The sequence below is a fragment of the Cetorhinus maximus genome, unplaced genomic scaffold (assembly GCF_964194155.1).
Source record: "Cetorhinus maximus unplaced genomic scaffold, sCetMax3.hap1.1 HAP1_SCAFFOLD_543, whole genome shotgun sequence".
NCBI lineage: Eukaryota > Metazoa > Chordata > Chondrichthyes > Lamniformes > Cetorhinidae > Cetorhinus > Cetorhinus maximus.
This window is the reverse complement of record NW_027596485.1, coordinates 242,925-248,924: the sequence shown is the minus strand read 5'-3', so window position 1 is coordinate 248,924 and position 6,000 is coordinate 242,925. Positions and strand designations below refer to the sequence as shown.

The following is a 6,000-nucleotide window of genomic DNA, read 5'->3' as shown; positions in this document are numbered from 1 at the left end:
CACATTGTGCTTCGCAGCCGGGGCTCACCTCGGGGCAAAGCAACACAGCACCTGCCCCTACCCTCCGTACCAGGGCCTTTCTGGCTATCGGATTGGATCCCAAATCCCAATAAAACCCGTTGCATTTCCTCTTGGCAAGATCCTTCCTGCATTGCCCACTGGCCCTGAGGCATGACCGAGCTCTCCAGTGGATCTGAGGGCGACAATTTTTTTTAAAAAAAAGACTCCCTGCACGTATTGACCCGATCCACGACCGATCATTGTGTTTCAAGAACCTCTCCTTCGGGAAGGGCTGCCCAGGTCAAAGAATTAGTTGGCGTTGTTGGACGCAGCAGCAAGGCAGAAATTTTCAGTCCAGATCCTGTTAAACTGATGGCTTTTCCAGTATTGGTAACACCTCTGCTCCTTTTTCTCTCTCTCCTGTCCAGTTCACTTGGTGGCGATTGTAACCCTGTCCCGAGGAAAGTGTGGTCTCTCCAAATGTATCACGCGCTACCTTGTGGGAATGGCAGCAGCTGATCGCCTGTTTGTTATCGGTGAACCCACGCTAACCTGGACTGGTAAGACGTATTTCCCAGATTCATTCCTAAGCCTTACTCCCCGTCCGTGGCCTCCTTTACTTTCTGAGCTTTGCGTCGGGCTGTTTAGAGTCTTCTCCCCTGGCACTTAACGTACAAACCTTGGCTACATCATCGATAATTGTATCCGGCTTGGGCCACAGTTGACGTGCTTGGAGCTGATGTTCACCCCGCGTGTCCCCGTTCTTTCTGATTTCCCTGCGCGATACTCTTACCGTCAGGCGTGTTTTAGCGTCCAATAGGGTTTGGAAGGGGGCTCCAGCCTTGCAGCGATGGTGAGAATCGCAAGGGCCTCGAGATGGTGAATGGAAGGAAATCCACTGTATTACTCTTCAGCCAATCCGGCACTTTCACACTGTTATGGTCGCTGTGTGTTGGCTATCAAGTATTACAGTATTACAATTCCTTCTCTGAGGCCAATTATGTCGTAGAGCGCACTCCCTTGACACTGTAGGTCCTCAGGTCCTGCGTCTTTACACCCTGACCCAGACTACATTCAGGGAGGAGCTGTAGAACTTGGCGAATCTCCCGTCCAATCTCACCGTCCAATTGGCTAAAGCTCAGGCCTGCTATTAACCCTGGGGATGAGAGGCCCCTCCCCACCCCCTCCCCCTCTCCCCCCCCACCTTGACAGCGTTGCCCCACGGGGCGGGAGCGGGCATATCCGCTCCGGCGATCGGAACGTCGAGAAGCGATCAGGTGTGAGATCCCGAGAGGGATTGGCCGGGGCGGAGGGGGGGGGAGAGGCTCCTCCTCCACCCCCACTGGCCGCAGAGCCTGGGGCCCCAAGGCTTGGACTTGGCCGCCTGAGCGTCGGATGAGGGGAAATCTCTTCGCTCGGGGAGTTTGGGGTCCTTTGGAGCTCTCTACCCCACGAAGGTGCGGATCCTCGGTCACTAAGCGCATTGGAAGGTGCAGACGCTCAGTCATTGGGCCTACTTAAGACAGGCTTTGGTAGGTTTTATGGGCACTCTACTGGAACCAAAAGACGGAGGGATAGGGCTGAACGTTAGCCACGATCTTGATGAACGGCAGAGCAGGCCCAAGATGGCCGTGTAGCCTACTCTTGCCCCTATTTCTAACCTCACTGTGTTCAACGTGCGGTCGGCGACTCCCCGGCCCCTCGGCGATTGTTTCTTTTCACTCTCTGAAGTTGTATCCAGCAACTGAGCTCCGCGCCCCCACCCTCCCCCACTCCCACCCCAACCCCACCCTCCCCCGCCGACCCCTTCCGCCATTTCCCAACGGCAGGCGCGTGCTGCAGAGCGACCGCCCGGGCCTGGGAGGGGCCTTGATGTCCCGGCAAGAGCAACTGGACGCTCAGAGTTCGGCCCTACGAGTGAAGTCAAGGCGAAGCCATCGACCTCGCTTCGACCCCGTCGCGCGCAGGTTCGGTTATAACCAGCGAGAGCCCAGGCTGGCTGACAGGGATGGGAAGGGTTTGGGGGCTGCCTCAAACGCCGTAGGATAATTCCCCTTGATGCGAGGTCCAAGTGCGTCGCCCAAACGCCAGTTGGCCGCTCGTGCTCCAGTGGCGCAATGACTGTTCCGGTTATGCAGTGGACTCCCTACCCTCTCAGAACCAAGGTGACCAAACTCGGCCCCCCACAGTCCCTCCGGCCGTGGTCTGAGTCCTGACCTTCGAGAGCTGCCGACTGACAGGTTGTGAGTTTCTCGGCGCGCCGCGCCGGACGGGTCTTGAAGCCAGACCCTTCCGGCCTCCAGACTTGCCCCAATGGCCGACTTGATGGCTCAGGGTGACCAGCTCAGGAGTGGCTGGGGGTTTTAGAGGGGGGTGGGGAGGAAGGGTAGTAAGGGACACACCGCCTTGGGAGCGGAGAGGGGGGAGGTGGTTGGGGGCAGGGTGGGGTTGGAGGGTCTTGCCGACAAAGCTGGGCAGACCCCACCAACTCCGGCCTGAAACCACGGCTGACGGAGAAACCTGGGATAATTGAAGCCTTAGGTAGGCCGGACTGGTCAATCCAGGGGGTGGGGAGGAAAGCCAAACTCTGGGGCTATCCTGGAAAATCCAGGATGGTCGGCCGCCCCCTGTTAACACCTCAAAGGGGACTTAGGTCATCTGAAATAGTTAAGCGATGCCACTCGGATGGTCTCGTTGTTCTGGCCAATCCGCTGTCCTCACGCCTGACCCGGGTTTAGCCAACGCGTCTGCTGTGGTTTCTACTTTCATTGTCCTGGTCAATCATGGTTGCGGCACAAGTTTAAATTCTAATAGTCGCATACGAACGTACAAATTGGGAACAGGAGTAGGCCCCTCGGCCCATCGAGCTCTGCACCCCCCTCCAATAAGATCGGGGCCGATCTGAATGTAACCTCTACCCCACATTCCCGCCGACACCCCGATAACCTTTCACCCCCCCCCCTTAATCAAGAATCCATCCACCTCGGCCTTAACACTATTCAAAGACTCTGCCCTCCACCGCCTTTTGAGGGAGAGAGTTCCCAAAGACTCACCACCCCCTGAGAGAGAAAATTTCTTATCATCTCTGTCTTAAGTGAGCGACCCCCTCATTTCTTCAAGAGCGGCTCTGCGGTAATCTGATGCGTAATATACCTTTAAGAGACATGTCGCAATGTAAGATCACATGACCTTGGTACCCAATAGCAGAGTAGTGCAGTCAGTAGTCTTGAGTTAGAGGGTTTTGAGTTGTAAGCGCAGGAGTGTAACTGCTGAGTTCCTGCGGTAAATAAACAGAATGGGTTTCTCTCATGAATGGTCTGTTGACCTGTCTTGTGTACCAACTCGGTCACCCTGGCACAAGTGAGCGCCACAGATCCTTAAGCGCCCCCCAACAAATCAATCCACTGGATCCAATAGGCTCCTCGCTCTAGATTCCCCCCACAAGAGGAAACAGCCTCTCCACATCCACCCTGTCAAGACGAGACCCTCTCAGGATCTTAAAGGTTTCACTTAATTGGCCTCTTGACCCTTCTGAATGCCAGTGGATACCAGCCTAACCCGTCCAGCCTTTCCTCATAAGACAAGCCCGCCCATTCCTGGTACGGGTCTAGTAAACCTCCCCCCGGGAACCGCTTCTGACAGGCTTACCTCTTTTTTTTTGAGATCAGGGCCTGTGCACAGCACAGCCATGTCATCAACCACAGGGCAACCCTGGCAGGGAGAGGGAGCTTGCAGACGGCTCCGTGTGGAGTGTGTTGGCTGTTTAGAACTAAATCGATTTTACTGGGGCCACCATTCCTGTTGTCTGAACCAATGTATGTTACTCGGCAGAGAGAGAAAAACTAACAGGGTCAGAAGCCATTTCGTACCAATCTCGCAGACATTTTGAATGAACTGAAATCTGTTGCTGCATTACTGGAAACCAGCCACGTTAGCTAAGCAGGCAACCTCAGTTGTGAAACAATTGAAGAATGAGCAATTAATCAATAGACGTATTGGTGAGGCTGGCAATATAACCAGTAAGACAAAGTCCACGACGTTTTATGTTTTGTAATGACCCATAATTGACGCTCGATTTTAAACACACCAGTCACTGAGGATTGTAAAACGGTATCTCTCCAGGTGTGCTGAGCCCGAAGCTTTCCCGACCTTGGTGAGTTACCTTGAGGTGGGGTGGGGGGGGGGAGTGCGAATGGGTTCACTACCCAACCTATCTCACCCTTGAGTCGGCCATTGGTCAAGGGCGCCCAGAGGATGCCGACTGGCGTCGGGAGCCGATTAGAAATCGGCACACGGTTGAGCTGACCCGCTTATTGTTTGACGTTCAGGCTAACCCGAGATAAGAAAGCGTGTGAGCCGCGGGGGATTAAAAAAGTGAAGGCTTTCGAGTCGCAAAGTTCTTAACACGTTTTCCACCTTCTGGGTGTGTTGTGAGGCATCTGATTAATTGTTAAAGTTAAGCTTTACTCTTACTGTCCATTACTGTTAATTGAGACTTTGCTTTTTACCGTCCTAACTTGTTACCTTTCTAGCTTTTAATGGTGTCATAGTGTGGCCTTGTCGCCTGTTTGTAACAGAGTTACAGCTTTCTCAGTGGAAACATTAGGTTTCTTTACCACACGGCCAGCCGCGACTACACACATGCTTTCAACTCCATCTCTACCTCCGCACTGACTGTGCACCGCCAGCACATTGGTTTGCACAGATCATGTGATCTTACATCACAGGACTATCCTTAAAGGGACAGACCAACGTCTAACACAACCACAATTACTACATTCCTCCCCCTTCAACTTTGCTGTTCATGTTGCGTTTACAAGCATTTTTATCCCCATGGCGTTATAATATTCACGCGGGTCCATGGGAAATTTACAAGTTCAGTCTTTCGGCTGGTTCATGGGGGAACTTACCGGACTTGCGTTACCCGGTGACCACCTCGGCCCTCTGCGCTGAAAAACCCTTTACGCGGACTGCTTCTCCAACAGCGAACCGTCTCTCCCGGCCGTACAAGTCACGCGCGGCTTTTTGGGGTTCCCTCGACTCTTCTCTGCCTTCCCCCTCCAAATTTGGAACCGTTCGGCTCAGCCTTGCCCTCGTCCGGCAATTCCGCGGGCGGCCGCGCTCGTCCGTGTGGGGGCTCGTCCTGTAGCGGATAGGTAAGCGTGAAAGCCTTGGCCTCCGATGGATCCCTCCCCCACCCCCCCCCCCCAACCCCGTTAACTCCTTCAGGCCTGCTCCAAAGGCTCGAGCTGCCCTCACCGCGCCCAGGGTCGACCAGTCCGCTCTCCCCCATGGATGCAACGGAGCTAGCCGCGTAACACCACTCGGGACTCGCGCCGCGAGATAGGACTAGGGCCCCGGCTCGTCCGGCCTCGGGTCTGCCTGGCGCGCGCTGGCGAGGGAGCTGGAAAATTCAACAGTAAATGGAGGAACCCGGGACGTTGGTCATTCTCTTGTAAAGGGCAGGGCGTCGGCATTTGCCATGTGCATGCCAGGCCTGAGTGCAAAGGTGTCTTCATGAGCTGCCAAAATTAGGGCCCATCGTTGTATTCTCGCCGAGGCTATGGGCGGCTTTGCCTTTTCCTCGCGAAGCAGAGCCAATAGGGGTTTGTGGCCTGATACCGACCACGCGCGCGGGATTGGTCAAATTCTTTCTTACGCCAAAAACGATCGGCAGAGCTTCCTGTTCAACCTGGGAATACCCCTTTTTCAGCTGCGGCCAGCGCCCTGGACAGGTAGCCTATTGGCCGCTCTGTGCCATCGTCGCTTCCATGAGATGGTGCCGCTCCCCACTCGACAGGGAGAGGCATCGCACGTTAGCACCAAGTCCTCTCACCTGGTCATCGTGCACTAACAGATCGGATGAGTGTCAGAGCTTTTTCACTTTCATGAAAGCCTCTTTTTGGGCTTCCCCTCCACCCCCCCAAAGGCCAACGTTGGTTCTCTTTGATTTAGCTGCTTAAATTATTTTTCGGCTAGGTGGGGGGTCGTTTCCCGCTT

At 54.7% G+C, this 6,000-nt stretch overlaps 1 protein-coding gene across 1 annotated transcript in view; it reads left to right on the top strand.

Annotated features, from left to right (window-relative positions):
- Window positions 1–428: 428 nt before the first annotated feature.
- LOC144674050 (equilibrative nucleobase transporter 1-like) overlaps window positions 429–6,000 on the top strand; it is a gene marked incomplete at its 3' end in the record, with an annotated part of 44,804 nt that continues 39,232 nt past the window's right edge. Inside the window, exon 1 of the mRNA XM_078535589.1 lies at window positions 429–560. The remainder of the gene's footprint in view (window positions 561–6,000) is intronic.